We start from the raw sequence: 19,886 nt of genomic DNA, 5'->3' as shown, positions 1-19,886 counted from the left end.
TGAGTGCAGTCTATGACCCTTTGCACCTGTGGGAATCCCGCAATGGAGCTGAAACTGGTGGCTCTCTGGGCCTGGTTTTCAGGGTCCGTCGTGAAGCAGATATAGTCACCAGCTCTCCAGTGCAGGGCATCACTGACCTCCCTGATGCAGCAGTGCACTGCTGATTGTGTGACCCCCACAAAGGCCTCTGGTGGGTCCCTGAAATGATCCAGGGGCATAAAAATTGAGAACCACTGTCACTTTGAGGGCCACAGGCATAGGATGTCCCCCAAAGCCCCTGGGCTGCAGGTCATCATTCAGCAGGGCACCAAGATGTGTCACCACCTTTCTTGGCATCCGCAGTCGCCTCTGACACTGGCGCTCTGACATCCGCAGGTATGTCATGAGGGATCTGTAGATGCGCGGCGATCTGTAGTGGCGCGCTCTCCTTGGGTGCTGCTGTTCTTGATCAGGGGCCTCTATGTGGGCTGCAACTGCCTGTTGGTTTGGCCTCAAGAAGTGCATCAATGAACATAGGGTGAACCATCCCCATCTCCAAGTTGCAATTCAACTCAGTTCTTTCAATTTTTTGAAGGTTCCTGACAGGGCAGAGATTGATGTTGAGTGGTACATCAGGTGCTTTCATGCAGCAGCTATGTGGCATGGCATGGCATTGCCCATCTTAGCTCCCACTAAGCGTGGCACCGCATTACCACATAAAGATTATACTAGCTGCATCGATTGGCCCATAAGACATATAATCTTCACATGCCTACCATCTCTGGCACTTTCCCCACGTACAGGGTGACTCGAGTGCCATTGCTCCTTCACTGACAGAGGCAGTCAATGGCACAGAGCTACCAACCATTCCGGAGGGCGGAATTGCAGTGGCTCCCTACAGGTCTGCAGAGTGAGACCCCTGAATATCCCTCCCCCCTCCTCCCTTTCAGTATGCAGGCTGAGACCCCTGAATATCACCCCCCCTTCTCCCTTCCAGTATGCAGAGTGAGACCCCTGAATATCAGAACTTACCTTCCGTAGCAAACATTTCTGCCTCTGATGACCCGCCGGCTCTTCTGATTGTGAATGGGACAGCACGTGATGGCCGCCCGTTGAACGTAAAACCCAGAGGTGTGCATCGAGAGGCGGAGGGCTGCATAATCTGCAGAGGTAAGTACTGTTTAGAATATGGAAATTGGGGTGCCACCGCCGTGCGGTAATATGCGTCGGGGGTCAAGGTGGGCCTCTCCCCACAGAATATTACCGGCCGCCGCGCTGTGACCCACGCCATCGATGGGCCAGTAAAATTCAGCCCAACATCTTTGGGTGATGAAGGAGAAAACTAGTCAGACGCTTCACTTCATCTTTGTTTTTCGACATTATATGAAGTAGTGGGTTTGATCATACTGCCTATCAGTGTGTAAAATAGTTATCCACCCCACAGGACCTGATCCATAACTCTTGGGAACGTGGCTAGAGTTCCTTCCCTCATCCCAGACATGGTGACTTGTTGGGATACGGTTCCATGGGTGCTTGTGGCAGACTCATATCTTGCCCAAGTGACCAGTTTTTGGGTTGAATTTTATTCTCCAGCAGTGGGCGATAAATTGGCGGCCTGCATGGGCAGGCTGCGTGCCGCTATGCCCGTGCAATCCAGTGTGCGGCAACTCAGGATAACACTCTGGTTGGGCCGCCCTCCCCCCCCCAATCACATGGTGGGGGCGGGCTCTGTGACACCGGCAACGCATCAGCTACCTCTGCACAGGCCCTGGCGCCATTTTTAAATGCCAGACCTGCAGCTAAATTTTAATATTTAAAGCCTTACCCCCCTCCCCCAGTACACTGCAAAAGAAAACTCATCTTCCCTGCCCCCCACCCCCCAATAACACTTACATAACTTACATATGATAGTTGCCCTCTCCCCCTACCCTAACACACTTATCTGGAAGATTTGACCTTCCCCCTACAACTGTTCAAAGTTCAGAGGTCATCCCTTCACCCCCCTCCCCTACACTAGACATTTGATCCTGTACCCCCTGTCCCACCCCCCAACTACACTGAAAATCCTAAGTATCCCCCCTTCCCCACCTCGGTGGCGCCAGCTTTCCCTGCACAGAAGAGTGAAGGCGCGTGAGTCACTGCTCGGAAGATCCCAGGCAGCCAGGAAGATCGTTGACAATTTTGTTTAAATTTATCCATTTTCTTAATTTACATATTCAAAGTTGAGTCCTGTCACCAAGTGGTGAGGGACCGTCACGGAGCCTCGGCACCCCCAGAAAGATCGGGCCCGGCAATCCTGGTGTCAGGCTTCATGGCGAGACGCTACTGGTACAATCTTCCAGCCCCCCCCTCCTGCCCCCAACCACAGATCCCGATGTTGGGACCTTAGCAAAATTCAGCCCTGTATGTGTGAGCCATAAGGCGTTCTGATCTTGGCGAGCATTGCTGTCATGTTTTCTTCTAGTTCTCAGACGTGGAAGCTCACTGCCATGCCCCCATCACTGAATTAGCAGGGATGAACTAAGTTGACACAGGCCAGGAGCCAAGACTGAGTCTGTTCTGGTGTGTGTGTATGAGTGCTACATTGTGCGTCAAGACAGCCACAGACAAGGTTTCTTTTAAGGCCAAATTCTGAATTAAGGGGATCAGGCAGGTAGTAAAAACTGTGCAACAGTGTAAATTCTGGGAATGATTGAAGAGAAAAAGAAAAAATAATATATCCCGGTGGAAGTTAAACCTTAAAGTATCCATAAGCACATCTATCTGCTTTGCATACCCTGAACCTGTTGCTGGCTACAGAAGGGCTGAACAAAGCGATGTCGAGTGCATAGTTTCTATATATATATCTATACACACCACATTAAGTCAGCACAGTTACAAGCAGATGGGAAATGGGGTGGCTGGCTTCCACTTTTCACCTCCCATCTGACTGCAGATAGTGGTTTTGGTTAAACTAGTGTTTCAGCCCCTGTGTTTTGTTTGCCAAATAAACAGACAGTGACAGGTTTTCTTGTAGGTTTGAAAACAGGAGATTAAATATTTGTTGAACAATAATCATCCGAAATGATTGTAACACCACCCAGCACACATTCACTCTCAAATGCACACTCAAGAAAAAATAGATAGAAGGTAAAGGGTAAGAGGTGTTAAGAGTCCAAGGTGTAAAAGTCTGCTGTTTTCAGGAGAAACCTGTGGATTTCTTTTGAAAGATAAATTTTAAAGTTGCAGGCCTGTTTACTGGTGGTCTTGCACTTGCTGGGATGCTGAAGTCTTCTGGCAGTCAACACTTCAGTTTGAAGATGGTGCTGGTATTTCTTAGTTCACTTTTCTCAGGTGGAGGAGTTGTTCAAAAGGCACATTCTCAGGAAGGAATGATGGCCAGAACACTAGGAGAACTCCCCTGCTGTTCAAATAGTGCAATGGGATCTCTTACATCCACCTGAGAGGGAAGATGAGGCCTTAAATCAGGAGGTGGAAGGAAGAGAGGAACTTGGTGAAATTACAATCACCAGGGAAGCGGTACTAAGTATCTTGTGAAGAGGACATAAGGAGGTTGCAGACTGATATATATATAGTTTGAGTGAGTGGGCAAAAATCTGGCAGATGGAGTATAATGTGGGAAAATGTGAAGTTGTTCACTTTGGCAGAAAGAATAAAAAAGAAGAGTATTACTTAAATGGAGAATGACTGCAGAACTCTGAGGTGCAGAGGGATCTAGTGTTCTAGTGCATGAGTCACAAAAAGTTAGTATGCAGGTACAGCAAATAATAAAGAAGGCTAATGGAATGTTATCCTTTATTACGAGAAGAATTGAAAATAGAAGTGGCGATGTTATGCTTCAGTTATATGGGGCATTGGCGAGACTACATCTCGAATACTTTGTGCAGTTTTGGTCTCCCCATTTAAGGAAGGATGTAAATGCATTGGTGGCTGGCGGTTCAGAGGAGGTTTACTAGATTGATACCTGGAATGAGTGGGTTATCTTATGAGGAAAGGTTGGACAGACTGGGCTTGTTTTCACTGGAGTTTAGAAGAATGAGGGAAGACTTGATTGAAGTTTATAAGATCCTGAACGGTCTTGACAAGTTGGATGTGGAAAGGATGTTTCCTCTTCTGGCTGAGTCCAGAACTAGGGGGCACTGTTTTAAAATTAGGGGTTTCCCTTTTAGGACAGATATGACAAGAATTTTTTTCTCTCAGAGTATTGTGCGACTTTGGAACTCTTTGCCTCAGAAGGTGGTGGAGGCGGGGTTATTGAATATTTTTAAGGCGGAGGTAGGTAGATTCTTGTTAGGCAAGGGAATCAAAGGTTATCGGGGGTAGATGGGAGTGTGGAATTTGAAACACAAACAGATCAGCCATGATCTTATTGAATGGCAGAGCAGGCTTGAGAGGCCGAATGGCCTAGTTCTGCTCCTGATTCGTATGCTTGTATGTAATTTAGCCAGTTTAATGACCTGCTACCAGTGGTCCATGGCTGACACCTAGCAATTGGTTCAAGATATGGCAACACCAGAGATTGAGCAATGGGACACTTTCTTACCCCATGCTTGCAAAATGTTGTATGGAACAGAGGGACCTAAAAGATGGGGGGAGTGAGGGGGATGATTGTAAACTGGATAGCTCAGATTGATTGCTTCTGTAGGGGTGCTACTCAGAAGTAGCGGCTGAGGGACCATTTTGGAGCAAAATTGAGGGAGCTTTGCTCTGCCTTTAACTTTGGGATACCAGCATTATTTTAATTCTAGAAATAAGTTTTAGTTTTTAATTTTAAGGGTTAATTCAGTGATCCTGCAAAGCCATCATGACCTGATGGGAACGCAGGAAGGCAATGCTGCATCATGTCTTTGACCTATTCTCCCATTGAGTGGACTCCCTGCTGGGAATGTAGGATCGCTGATCTTACCCATTAATCTTGTCATTATCTCAATCTTTGTTGTCATTTTTATTATCTTTGTGGGTAAAAAAAATTTCATCATAAATTTAGTTTTTGCTTTGCATGTTTCTGTTCTTGATATATGTCAAAAATGTTGCACTTGTTGTTTCACCTCTTGTGCAATTCATGATGCTACAAAGGATACTGAGAGATAATAAACTGTGTCTTGAACAGCGACTCAGACTTTTATTCATCCCTTTCAATTTCTAACATCTGTTCCAAACACTGTGCACAGCGAGGGGTGAACCTCAGCTGTGAGATGCAGAGTGAGCATTCGGTGCTTCAATGTTTGAGTTATGCTGTGCCATGATTGTGGTCATCCTGGAGTCGAGTGCCCTAAAAATAAACTTACAGTCAGAATTAGCAGAGGTAAAATGCATTTTTTAAAATAATGATTACATTTATCCATTCATCGCATAGTCTTTTGTGCTCGCGAAGAAAGTGAGGGGGATCTAATTAAAGCAAAATGCATGATAGTTACTATTCACATATATCTGGGATTTTTCTAAATTATCATTTTTAAGGTAGATTTTTGTTTTCATGCCACCGTTCCCTTCCCTTCCGCCTCTCCTTCAATGAGTAGTAAAATGCTTTGTGATTGTGACAAAAGGATTTGACAGGATTTACCAGGTAACATGACAGAACTATGCTTCTGGCAGTTGAACAATGAGCACATGGTATCATGGAGTAGTAGCAGGTAGTTTTGTGCTTGTGAAGTCTTGCAACTCGATTTCAATGCTTTACCTTGGGGCAAGTAGCAAGGGGGAGCAAGATGGGAGACTGGTGGATCACCTGGAGCTTTCATCCCCTGCATATATCTAACTAAAAATCTTAAGTTTACGGACAGTTCCTGACCGGAAACTTTACTTCCTGATTTCACCTTTTCTTGGTTACAATTTTATGGTAATTTATCTTTATAAAACATGTTCGGCTAAGATTGGTACAAAGTTTCACAAAGGAAGACTTTGGGCGAGGCCAAGGCCTTCAACAGGTAGGTCTCTGTGATTGTCTGGAGGAGGAGATAACTACAAGGCCACCTTCTTCCATCTGGATATTGTTATGGACAGATGAGAGATGATAGGGATGGCTGCCCCCTTTTCCACCTCTAAACTGACTGAAGACAGCGTGTTTTAAAAAAAGTGTTTTAACCCCTGAATGCTTTAATTCTCAAGAACAGACAAATGACAGGTTTTCTCAAATATTTATCTTTCTTTTAATACTTATTATCCAACATCTGAAATATACACGACTACACCCACTCTTACACTCATACAGATACACACACACTCAAGCAGAGATAGAGATTATAAAGTAACTGCATTTGTTTCTCCCTGGGGCTTAAAACTTGAAGCAGTGCAGGCCTGTAATCTTTTCCTTGTTCACTGAAGAAAAAACTTGGGAGGTTTGGTGGATAGATGGACTGTTGCAGATTCCTCTTGTAATATTCCAGTCAAAGTTATAAATTTAGTCAAAATATTTCGTCATAAATTTAGTTTTTGCTTTCCATGTTTCTGCTCTTGATATATGTCTAAAATGTTGCAATTGTTGTTTCACTTCTTGTGCAACTCATGATGCTAAAATGAATACTGAGAGATAATAAACTGGCAAAATGGCAAAATCCTGATATGATTTCTCAGGTGGGGAGTTCAAGACCAACTCCAGTCTCTGCTTACATGTAGTTTAAAAGCTGGTGGTGTTATGTGGAGTCCTTTCTCTTCAATGGCACAGATTAGAACATTACAGCGCAGTACAGGCCCTTCGGCCCTCGATGTTGCGCCGGCCTGTGAAACCATCTGACCTACACTATTCCATTTTCATCCATATGTCTATCCAATAACCACTTAAATGCCCTTAAAGTTGGCGAGTCTACTACTGTTGCAGGCAGGACGTTCCACGCCCCTACTACTCTCTGAGTAAAGAAACTACCTCTAACATCTGTCCTATATCTATCACCCCTCAACTTAAAGCTATGTCCCCTCGTGTTTGCCATCACCATCCGAGGAAAAAGACTCTCACTATCCACCCTATCTAACCCTCTGATTATCTTATATGTCTCTATTAAGTCACCTCTCCTCCTCCTTCTCTCCAACGAAAACAACCTCAAGTCCCTCAGCCTTTCCTCGTAAGACCTTCCCTCCATACCAGGCAACATCCTAGTAAATCTCCTCTGCACCCTTTCCAAAGCTTCCACATCCTTCCTATAATGCGGTGACCAGAACTGCACGCAATACTCCAGGTGCGGCCTCACCAGAGTTTTGTACAGCTGCAGCATGACCTCATGGCTCCGAAACTCGATCCCCCTACTAATAAAAGCTAACACACCATATGCCTTCTTAACAGCCCTATTAACCTGGGTAGCAACTTTCAGGGATTTATGTACCTGGACACCAAGATCTCTCTGCTCATCTACACTACCAAGAATCTTCCCATTAGCCCAGTACTCTGCATTGCTGTTACTCCTTCCAAAGTGAATCACCTCACACTTTTCCGCATTAAACTCCATTTGCCATCTCTCAGCCCAGCTCTGCAGCCTATCTATGTCCCTCTGTACCCTACAACATCCTTCGGCACTATCCACAACTCCACCGACCTTAGTGTCATCTGCAAATTTACTAACCCACCCTTCTACACCCTCATCCAGGTCATTTATAAAAATGACAAACAGCAGTGGCCCCAAAACAGATCCTTGCGGTACACCACTAGTAACTAAACTCCAGGATGAACATTTGCCATCAGCCACCGCCCTCTGTCTTCTTTTCAGCTAGCCAATTTCTGATCCAAAGCTCTAAATCACCTTCAACCCCATATTTCCGTATTTTCTGCAAATAGCCTACCGTGGGGAACCTTATCAAACGCCTTACTGAAATCCATATACACCACATCCACTGCTTTACCCTCATCCACCTGTTTGGTCACCTTCTCGAAAAACTCAATAAGGTTTGTGAGGCACGACCTACCCTTCACAAAACCGTGCTGACTATCGCTAATGAACTTATTCTTTTCAAGATGATTATAAATCCTATCTCTTATAACCTTTTCCAACATTTTACCCACAACCGAAGTAAGGCTCACAGGTCTATAATTACCAGGGCTGTCTCTACTCCCCTTCTTGAACAAGGGGACAACATTTGCTATCCTCCAGTCTTCCGGCACTATTCCTGTCGACAATGACGACATAAAGATCAAGGACAAAGGCTCTGCAATCTCCTCCCTGGCTTCCCAGAGAATCCTAGGATAAATCCCATCTGGCCCAGGGGACTTATCTATTTTCACACTTTCTAAAATTGCTAACACCTCCTCCTTGTGAACCTCAATCCCATCTAGCCTAGTAGTCTGAATCTCAGTATTCTCCTCGACAACATTTTCTTTCTCTACTGTAAATACTGACGAAAAATATTCATTTAATGCTTCCCCTATCTCCTCTGATTCCACACACAACTTCCCACTACTATCCTTGATTGGCCCTAATCTAACTCTAGTCATTCTTTTATTCCTGATATACCTATAGAAAGCCTTAGGGTTTTCCTTGATCCTATCCGCCAATGACTTCTCGTGTCCTCTCCTCGCTCTTCTTAGCTCTCCCTTTAGATCCTTCCTGGCTAGCTTGTAACTCTCAAGCGCCCTAACTGAGCCTTCACGTCTCATCCTAACATAAGCCTTCTTCTTCCTCTTGACAAGCGCTTCAACTTCTTTAGTAAACCACGGCTCCCTCGCTCGACAACTTCCTCCCTGCCTCACAGGTACATATTTATCAAGGACACGCAGTAGCTGCTCCTTGAATAAGCTCCACATTTCGATTGTGCCCATCCCCTGCAGTTTCCTTCCCCATCCTACGCATCCTAAATCTTGCCTAATCGCATCATAATTTCCTTTCCCCCAGCTATAATTCTTGCCCTGCGGTATATACCTGTCCCTGCCCATCGCTAAGGTAAACCTAACCGAATTGTGATCACTATCACCAAAGTGCTCACCTACATCTAAATCTAACACCTGGCCGGGTTCATTACCCAGTACCAAATCCAATGTGGCATCGCCCCTGGTTGGCCTGTCTACATACTGTGTCAAAAAACCCTCCTGCACACACTGGACAAAAACTGACCCATCTAAAGTACTCGAACTATAGTATTTCCAGTCAATATTTGGAAAGTTAAAGTCCCCCATAACAACTACCCTGTTACTCTCGCTCCTGTCGAGAATCATCTTCGCTATCCTTTCCTCTACATCTCTGGAACTATTCGGAGGTCTATAGAAAACTCCCAACAGGGTGGCCTCTCCTCTCCTGTTTCTAACCTCGGCCCATACTACCTCAGTAGACGAGTCCTCAAACGTCCTTTCTGCCGCTGTAATACCCTTCTTGATTAACAATGCCACACCCCCCCCTCTTTTACCATCTTCTCTGTTCTTACTGAAACATCTAAATCCCGGAACCTGCAACATCCATTCCTGCCCCTGCTCTACCCATGTCTCCGAAATGGCCACAACATTGAGATCCCAGGTACCAACCCATGCTGCAAGCTCACCCACCTTATTCCGGATGCTCCTGGCGTTGAAGTAGACACACTTTAAACCAAGTTCTTGCTTGCCAGTGCCCTCTTGCATCCTTGTAACCTTATCCCTGACCTCCCTACTCTCAACATCCTGTACACTGGAACTACAATTTAGGTTCCCATTCCCCTGCTGAATTAGTTTAAACCCCCCCGAAGAGCACTAGCAAATCTCCCCCCCAGGATATTGGTACCCCTCTGGTTCAGGTGAAGACCATCCTGTTTGTAGAGGTCCCACCTACCCCAGAAAGAGCCCCAATTATCCAGGAAACCAAAACCCTCCCTCATACACCATCCCTGCAGCCACGTGTTCAACTCCTCTCTCTCCCTATTCCTCGCTTCGCTAGCACTTGGCACGGGCAACAACCTACAGATAACAACTCTGTTTGTTCTCGCTCTAAGCTTCCACCCTAGCTCCCTGAATTTCTGCCTTAAATCCCTATCTCTCTTCCTACCTATGTCGTTGATGCCTATGTGGACCACGACTTTGGGCTGCTCCCCCTCCCCCTTAAGGATCCCAAAAACACGATCCGAGACATCACGAACCCTGGCACCTGGGAGGCAACACACCAACCGTGAGTCTCTCTCGTTCCCACTGAACCTCCTATCTGTTCCCCTAACTATGGAGTCCCCAATGACTAATGCTCTGCTCCTCTTCCCCCTTCCCTTCTAAGCAACAGGGACAGACTCTGTGCCAGAGACCTGTACCCCATTGCTTACCCCTGGTAAGTCGTCTCCCGCAACAGTATCCAAAACGGTATACCTGTTGTTGAGGGAAACGGCCACAGGGGATCCCTGCACTGCCTGCTGGTTCCCTCTCCTTCCCCTGACGGTAACCCATATACCTACTTCTTTTACCTGAGGTGTGACTACCTCCCCATAACTCCTCTCAATAACCCCCCCCCGCCTCCCGAATGATCCGAAGTTCATCCAGCTCCAGTTCCCTAACGCGGTTCTCGAGGAGCTGGAGTTGGGTGCACTTCCCGCAGATGCAGTCAGCAGGGACACTCTTTGCGACCCTTACCTCCCACATTCTGCAGGAGGAACATTCAACTGCCTTAACCTCCATTCCCACTGTTCTAAATTCCCAACAAATCTACTGAAAAACCAAAAAAAAAAGTCAAAACTTGTTAGCTTAGCAATCCGACGGACAGAACTTCTTAAATAAAAAGCTAACCTTATCAACACACTAGAGTCCTTTTTTTTGGTTAGAGGAGGAGGGTGGGTGGGAGACACTACACGTGTACTTTGCATCGGTATTCACCGAGGAGAGGGACATGACGGATGTTGAGGTTAGGAACAGATGTTTGATTACTCTAGGTCAAGTCGGCATAAGGAGGGAGGAAGTGTTGGGTATTCTAAAGGGCATTAAGGTGGACAAGTCCCCAGGTCCGGATGGGATCTATCCCAGGTTACTGAGGGAAGCGAGAGAGGAAATAGCTGGGGCCTTAACAGATATCTTTGCAGCATCCTTAAACACGGGTGAGGTCCCGGAGGACTGGAGAATTGCTAATGTTGTCCCCTTGTTTAAGAAGGGTAGCAGGGATAATCCAGGTAATTATAGACCGGTGAGCCTGACGTCAGTGGTAGGGAAGCTGCTGGAGAAGATACTGAGGGATAGGATCTATTCCCATTTGGAAGAAAATGGGCTCATCAGTGATAGGCAACATGGTTTTGTGCAGGGAAGGTCATGTCTTACCAACTTAATAGAATTCTTTGAGGAAGTGACAAAGTTGATTGATGAGGGAAGGGCTGTCGATGTCATGTACATGGACTTCAGTAAGGCGTTTGATAAGGTTCCCCATGGCAGGCTGATGGAGAAAGTGAAGGCGCTTGGGGTCCAAGGTGTACTAGCTAGATGGATAAAGAACTGGCTGGGCAACAGGAGACAGAGAGTAGCAGTAGAGGGGAGTTTCTCAAAATGGAGACGTGTGACCAGTGGTGTTCCACAGGGATCCGTGCTGGGACCACTGTTGTTTGTGATATACATTAATGATTTGGAGGAAAGTATAGGTGGACTGATTAGCAAGTTTGCAGACGACACTAAGATTGGTGGAGTAGCAGATAGTGAAGGGGACTGTCAGAGAATACAGCAGAATATAGATAGATTAGAGAGTTGGGCAGAGAAATGGCAGATGGAGTTCAATCAGAGCAAATGCGAGGTGATGCATTTTGGAAGATCCAATTCGAGATTGAACTATACAGTAAATGGAAAAGTCCTGGGGAAAATTGATGTCCAGAGAGATTTGGGTGTTCAGGTCCACTGTTCCCTGAAGGTGGCAACGCAGGTAAATAGAGTGGTCAAGAAGGCATACGGCATGCTTTCCTTCATCGGACGGGGCATTGAGTACAAGAGTTGGCAGGTCATGTTACAGTTGTATAGGACTTTGGTTCGGCCACATTTGGAATACTGCGTACAGTTCTGGTCGCCACATTATCAAAAGGATGTGGATGCTTTGGAGAGGGTGCAGAGGAGGTTCACCAGGATGTTGCCTGGTATGGAGGGCGCTAGCTATGAAGAGAGGTTGAGTAGATTAGGATTATTTTCATTAGAAAGACGGAGGTTGAGGGGGGACCTGATTGAGGTGTACAAAATCATGAGAGGTATAGACAGGGTGGACAGCAAGAGGCTTTTTCCCAGAGTGGGGGTTTCAATTACTAGAGGACACGAGTTCAAAGTGAAAGGGGAAATGTTTAGGGGGGATATGCGTGGAAAGTTCTTTACGCAGAGGGTGGTGGGCACCTGGAACGCGTTGCCAGCGGAGGTGGTAGACGCGGGCACGATGGAGTCTTTTAAGATGTATCTAGACAGATACATGAATGGGCAGGAAGAAAAGAGATACAGAACCTTAGAAAATAGGCGACATGTTTAGAGAGAGGATCTGGATCGGCGCAGGCTTGGAGGGCCGAAGGGCCTGTTCCTGTGCTGTAATTATCTTTGTTCTTTGTTCTTTGTAGTGTCTCGGGTACAGCCACCACCCAAATATATAGTTTTTACTTACCCAGCAGTCCCCTGGTCCTCCGAAAACAAAAGGAAATTAACTTTAACTTACACTGAAACTGACCTCCCAGCTGCAAGTTCGCTCCGCACCTCCGCTTCTGTCAAAGCTGCTGCAACCAAAAGAAAGTGATTTTAAACTGCCCAAATATATAGTTTTTACTTACCCAGCAGTCCCCTGGTCCTCCAAAAACAAAAGGGAATTAACTTTAACTTACACTGACTGTCTTTTTGTCTGCCCAGAATACACCTTTATTAAAACGCCTTGTCAAAAACCTAGTTTCTATTATGTGACTAGAGTTTCTCTTCCATTGAATTCATAAATAGGTTCTGATGGTTAAGCCATTGTCAGAAAATGGAGTTCAAGGGTCATTCAAACACATACCATCTTGATTAAGTCGAACTTTTCACACTTATTCTCTGGAGTTCAAGCTTGGAGTCAAAAAGTCTGCCATAGTATTGGTAACCTAATTGGTTGGAGAGATGCAGTCATAACCATAAAAAGGCTGTTTGCATCTTAATGACTTCTCAAAGATATGTCCAGATAGGTCATTTGTATTTTAATGGCTTCGCCAATACTTGTCCTGACATGACAATTAGCTCAGGGTTCTTGCAGTTTCATGTGTATCGGCAGGAAAGAAAAGGACCTCTCAACTCCATTTTATTTTACAGGAAAAGTGTCAATTTCAGGTTTATTTCATAAGTTCATTTTATAGGTCACAAGTTCATATTGCGTGAGCATGACAATATTTACTGCTGCATTTTAGGGCCTGTTGGCACCTTCCGTATGATGACCCTGGAACCAATATTAAATGTGTTGGAAATCAGGAAAATAGGTTCTGCCTACCTGCTGTCATTTGCATGCCATAGGTGGAAAAGAAGCAGGCAGCATTAGTCCCAATGGGTGGGGCGAGGGAAATCCTGCTTGGGCAGTGAGTGGCGGTAGTCCTCACTACTCTAATTGTCCAATGTTGTCTGTTGTGATTCTACCTGATTTCAGGCATGAAGAATTCCACCAGAATGTCTTTACTAACACTAATTTAAGTTCACTTAACAAACAAATTCAAATTTTGAAGCAAACCTCCAATTAATTTACTTGTGTTTTGATGATGGAAAATGTAATCATTCTAATTGCTAATATATATAATTAATGTAGAGAAAGGCAGTGAAATAGAATGCCTTTCCTCATCCTAATTTGATGTAAAAAAATAAATTGTGTTTTGAAGGTAGAAAAAAAGTCTATGAGGGAAACATGTCAGAAGGAGTGGGGGAAGAAGGAAATAAAATGATACCTCTTGCATTTTTCCTTTGGGGAGTGAGTGAAAATTAAATGGAAATAGATGGAGGGTTAAGACTGAGGTGAGTGACAGTGAAGCAAGTGGAATAGGCGGAATGGGTAGTTCAGAGAGGAAGAGGTGTTGTGATAGGGGTGTGAGTTGATACAAAGGCAGAAGAGGACTGAGTGAGAATCAAAAAGAGCTAGGAAGAGAGACTTAGAAGAGGAAGTGAAAGATAGACAGAAGCAGAGAGAAACAGCAACACAAAGTCAACAGACAAGTAAGGGAGAGACTATATTTTCCAATTCACCATGGTAGATTTGCTAGTCATGTCTAAAATCTACAGCAGACCCTCAATTATGATGCACATGTATGTCATAATATTACCGAATGTAAACAATCACTTTATTTAGAAACATATACAGCAGTGGAAAAAATACATTCAGATCCATTTTCAAAACAGCACAGCACAGGTCATGTTTAAATACAATTGGCAGAAATGTCAACTTGCAAACTTTTATAATCTGCTCCAGTTAAAGTAATTTCCCAATGATCAAATTACAATAATGCATATCTGACCATATTTACTAATTAAAGTTACTGATATTTAACATTCTTTTTGCATTTAGTAACTTTTTACGTTATTCATTAAGTTTAACAAATTCATAGGTTGCTTGAATTCTATGTCAAGGTTTCTTAATATGATTAATAATGGAATTATAGTGGAATGACTATGAACAGAGCTAAATGATCCCACACCAATGGATCATATCAAAGCTCTACAGTGGTGGACATTTAAGCAACTAACTAGAGGAGGAGGCTCCAAAAAATCCCCATCCTCAGTGATGGGGGAGCCCAGCCCGTCAGTGCAAAAGACAAGGTTGAAGCATTTGCAACCATGTTCAGCCAGAAGTGCCAAATGGATGACATAACTTGGCCTCCTCTTGAGGTCCCCACCATCATAGGTGCCAGTCTTCAGACAATTCAATTCGCCCCACATGATATCAAGAAACAGCTGAAGGATTGGATACAGCAAAGGCTGTGGGCCCTGACAGCATTCCAGCTGTAGTAACAAAGACTTTTTGCTCCAGAACTAGCTGTACCCTTAGCCAAGCTGTTCCAGTACAGCTACAATACAGGCATCTGCCTGACAATGTGGAAAATTTCCCAGGAATGTCCCATCCACAAAAAGCAGGACAAATCCAATCCCATCAATTACTGTGCCATCCATCTAGCCAGCGACGCCCACATCCCATGAATCAATAAAAAAGAAGTCTAACTCTCAATCATCAGCAAAGTGATGGAAGGTTTTGTCGACAGTGCTATCAAGTGGCACTTACTCAGCAACAACTTGTTCATCAATGCTTAGTTTGCTTCCTCCAGGGCCACCTCGCTCCAAACCTCATTAGAGCCTTGGTCCACACATGGACAAAAGAGCTGAAAACCAGATTTGAAGTGAGAGTGCGTGCCCTTGACATCAAGGCAACATTTGACCAAGTGTGGCACCAAAGAACCCTAGAAAAACTGGAGTCAACGGGAATCAGGGGGAAAATCTCCACTATTTGAAGACATACCTAGCACAAAAGAAGATGGATGTGGTTGTTGGAGGCTAAACATCTCAGCTCCAGGACATCACTGCAGGAGTTCTTCAGGGTAGTGTCCTAGACCCAAATAGCTTCAGCTCCTTCATCAATGGCTTTCCCTCCAGTACAGAAATTGGGATGCTCGCTGGTGATTGCACAGAGTTCAGTATCATTTGCAACTCCTCAGATACTGAAGCAGTCCGTGTCCATAAGCAGCGATTCTAGTCAGCATTCAGGCTTGTGTTGATAAATGGCAAGTAACATTCGCGTCATACAAGTGCCAGGCAATGACCATCTCCATCAAGAGAGAATCCAACCATCTCCCCTTGACATTCAATGGCATTACCATCACTGAGTCGCCCATCATCAGCATCCTGGGGGTCAGAATTGACTAGAAACTTAACTGGACCAGCCATATCAATACTGTGGCTACAAGAGTAGATTAGGGGTTCGGAATCCTGCGGCAAGTAACTCACCTTCTGATTCCCCAAAGCCTGTCCACCATCTACAAGGCACAAGTCAGGAGTGTGATGGAATACTCTCCACTTGCCTGGATGAGTGCAGCTCCAACAATATCCAAGACAAAGCAGCCCGCTTGATTGCCACCCCATCCACCACCTTCAACATTCACTCCCTCCACCACTAGCGCACAGTGGCAGCAGTGTATACCATATACACGATGCATTGCTGCAACTCACCAAGGCTCCTTAGACAGCACCTTCCAAACCCGCGACCTGTCCCACCCAGAGGGAAAAGGGCGGCAGATGCATGGAACAGCACCACCTGCAAGAGTTCCCCTCCAAGTCAGTCACTTCCTGACTTGGAACTATGTCGCTGTTCAATCACTGTTGCTGGGTCAAAATCCTGGAACTCCCTCTCTAACAGCAATGTTGGTGTACCTACATCACATGGACTGCAGCGGTTCAAGAAGGCAGCTCACCACCACCTTTTCATGGGCAATTAGGGATGGGCAATAAATGGGCCTAGCCAGTGATGCCCACATCCAATGAATGCATAAATTAAAAAAAATCCATTTATTAATTCATAACTCAGCTCTGTTATAAACCTTTGTAGTTTCTCTCTGTAGCTTTGCAAATTTATTTTGCCATTGTCAAACAACTATCAATTACGTTTTCTTATCATCCATGCAATAGTTAATTACTTGTTTCAATTGTGGTAGCTACAACATTGTAAGATATAGTGATATTTCAAATAACATACATTTTTTATGGTTGCACCTGTTATATGGCAGCTCTATAAATGTAATCTCATTACTTTAATGCCAGAAGGGAATTCTCAGATAGGAGCGTGTTAGCTCATATTTGTTAATATGGAAGAGCCATTTCTGGCTATTATGCACTTGAAAGGGAGACAGGCTTTGGAATTGATGCTTCTGACTGACAAAGCTGTGACTTTTCTTTATTGTGTGGACCTGCTCTTCTAATTCCTGCACTGTCCTAAGAAGTTCCTCTATCCTGGAAAATATTGGGCATCTTTGTTGTCAGAGCCATCTGGGGAAACAAAGTTGCATGAATCCGAATCTGAGCAATCAGTACACTGACTGTCCTATTGTAAAGTACTTAACATCATAGGAAGTTATTTGAAGTGGATGGAGAAAGTTTGCTTGTCTTCTCTCTGCTCCATGATGTAAAAGTTATTTTTTCCTGTCCAACTTTATTCTCCACTTCCCCTATGGCATACACCGTTCTGACCAGCTTAGTTAAGGTTGACGCAGAGGTCAGTTCTCAGATCTCTCCCACTAAGATTCTTTAGTTGGCCACCCACTGTGTAATTTGCTTGTTGCTCTTTCTTTCAATTTATCACACAGAGAAAGCCTTCACCTTCATTCACTGCCATCACTCAGCACTTCACTGAAATTGGGAATTTCTCATTTTGCAAAATTGTGAGCATTAACTCACGTTTTGCTACATCTTGGCACATGGGTACTATTACATCAATGTCCTATGCTGCCTGTAATCCTAGCCTTCAAAGTGGGATTTCCATGCTCTCCAGATGGCTCAGTGAATAAATGAACTGAATATACATGGTACTGAGTCATATATAGCAGAAGGTCCCAGTTTCTATTCTTTGTTGAATTACAGGTTGGGGAGAAGTTCTATACCTCTCCATTCCCCTTAACAGTGCTAAGATTAAGCGATGCTTCCTTCTCCTAATTGCTCTCCAGTCAGCGCTGCTGGAATGTGCACACATGTAGCTGTGAGATGCGTGCAATAGTTGGTGAGGCACATTGCTCTCCAAAGTGGAATAGACTTCTAACACCCACTGTGCTCAACAATGAAAATCAACCAGTTGGAGGAGGTACTAGAGGGTTGGCAGTGTTCCTTGAACTGAAACTCCAGAAGGAACTAGATTCTTCAGCATTGGTGAGGAAAGCTAGGTGTAGAATAGATTGAAAGTCAGTACTGTGGCTGTGATTACATGGACCATTATTAGCAGGAATATTAAAAATTTGCACAATAACTTCCAGATGTGGGTCATTGACCAAACATTGAACACTTAGCATGCTCATTTCGGAAAGTCCATCCCTTCTTGAGGAGCATTGAACACAGCACTAGCAACACAAACCCTGAAGATGTAAATAGAAAGTTCTGGCTTGTAATCCATTCCTGGATATTTGTCCTGTCAATGTTCCCAAATGCTGAATGGGTATGGCAGACACCTCCAGTGGGTAGAGTAAATGTGTATCGCAGCTAGATCTTCCGGAAACATTTCCATCCTAACTCTGGACCAAGCTGAGTGTGATGAGCACCCCAGGTTGGCACAGCTCAATAACATGATTAGCAGAAAGAGAAAACAGTGGGACCTGGGTGTTCTTGTTCATCAGTCACTAAAAGCTAGTATGCAGATACAGCACACAATTAAGAAGGCAAATAATATGTTGGCCTTCATTGAAAGGGGATTTGAGTACATGAGTAAAAATGTCTTGCTGCAATTGTATAGAGCCTTGGTGAGACTGCACCTGGAATACAAGTTTGGTCTCCTTATCTAAGGAAGGATATACTTGCCATAGAGGGAGTGCAATGGAGGTTCAGCAGACTAATCCCTGGGATGGTGGGATTGTTTTATGAGGAGAGATTGCAGAACCTGGGCCTGTATTGTCTTGAGTTTTGAAGAATGAGAGGTGATCTCATTGAAACTTACAAAATTCTTACAGGGCGTGACAGGGTAGATGTGGATAGGATGTTTCCTCTAGCTGGTGAGTCTAGAACAGGGTTGTCCAACATACGGCCCTCAGGCCAGGATCTGGCCCGCCAAAGGTTTCCATCCGGCCCGCGGATGTATACTGTACCTGGAGCCATTCCTTATCCTTGTGACTGGAGATGAGAAACTTCCCTTTGTCTTCTTCCTGCAGACTGGCCTTTTTAAAAATATCGCGCTGTCAGTTTCAGAACTTCGACAGATTTGGGGTTTTCTGACTTTTTTTAAATGCCTGCCAGAAAACCTCGAATCTGTCAAAGTTGGGAACGTGTTCCTGTTTCAGCAGCTGTGGCTGTGAAACTCAGCTCGATGTTTTTAAACAAACTGACCAACATAAAGCTGCTGTGCTGAGTGCTCCCGCTCAGTGCAACTGTCAGAGAGAGGGAGAGTGAAAGAGATGGTTGGGGAACAAAGAGAGAGCAGGAAAACAGAGAGAGAGGGGAAAACAATGCGAGGGGGGAACAGAGGGAGAGAGAGGGGGAAACAAAGAGAGAGAGGGGGAAAACAGAGAGGGGGGAAAGAGAGAGAGGGGAAACAGAGAGAGAGGGGGGAAAACAGAGAGAGAGGGGGGAAAACAGAGAGAGGGGGAAAACAGAGAGGGGGAACAGAGATAGAGGGGAAACAGAGAGGGGGGAACAGACAGAGAGGGGGAAAACAAAGAAAGAGAGGGGAAAACAGAGAGGGGGAACAGAGAGAGGGGGAAACAGAGAGAGAGAGGGGCAGAGAGGGGGGGACATAGAGAGGGGGGATGCGAGGGTGACACAGAGAGGGAGGAACAACACAGAGAGTGGTGGAACACAGGGAGAGAGGGACAGAGACAGAGAGAGAGATCAAGATCACTCCTGACAGATGGCCATCTATCCAGAATACTCTGCATCTCTACATTAAGTGTGCGGGCAGAGATTGACTGCTTATGCAAGCAAAAGCAATGCCAGGTATGTCACTAAATCAGTTTTCAATATAATGATGAGAAAGTAAGTCAATAAATTAGTCTTCTCATTTAAAGGTTCTTCACAAAAATGTGCATTTGTTGTTTTTATTAGTGAGACAAATTTTTAATGCCTTTATCTTCCAAAATTTGCTCAGTGGCCGTCCGGGCTGAGCAAAAATTGTAATGCAGCCCTCGGCCCGAAAAGGTTGGAGAACCCTGGTCTAGAACAAAGGGAGATAGTCTCAGAATAAGGGCCAGGCCATTTAAGACTGAGATGAGGAGGAATTTCTTTACTCAGAGGGTGGTGAATCTTTGAAATTTTCCACCCAGAGGGCTGTGGAAGCTCATCATTGAGCATGTTCAAGACAGAAATCGATAGATTTCTGGATACTAATGACATCAAGGGATATGGGAGTAAT

Source organism: Heterodontus francisci, chromosome 12 (assembly GCF_036365525.1).
Source record: "Heterodontus francisci isolate sHetFra1 chromosome 12, sHetFra1.hap1, whole genome shotgun sequence".
Lineage (NCBI taxonomy): Eukaryota > Metazoa > Chordata > Chondrichthyes > Heterodontiformes > Heterodontidae > Heterodontus > Heterodontus francisci.
Note: the sequence above shows the minus strand (reverse complement) of the source record.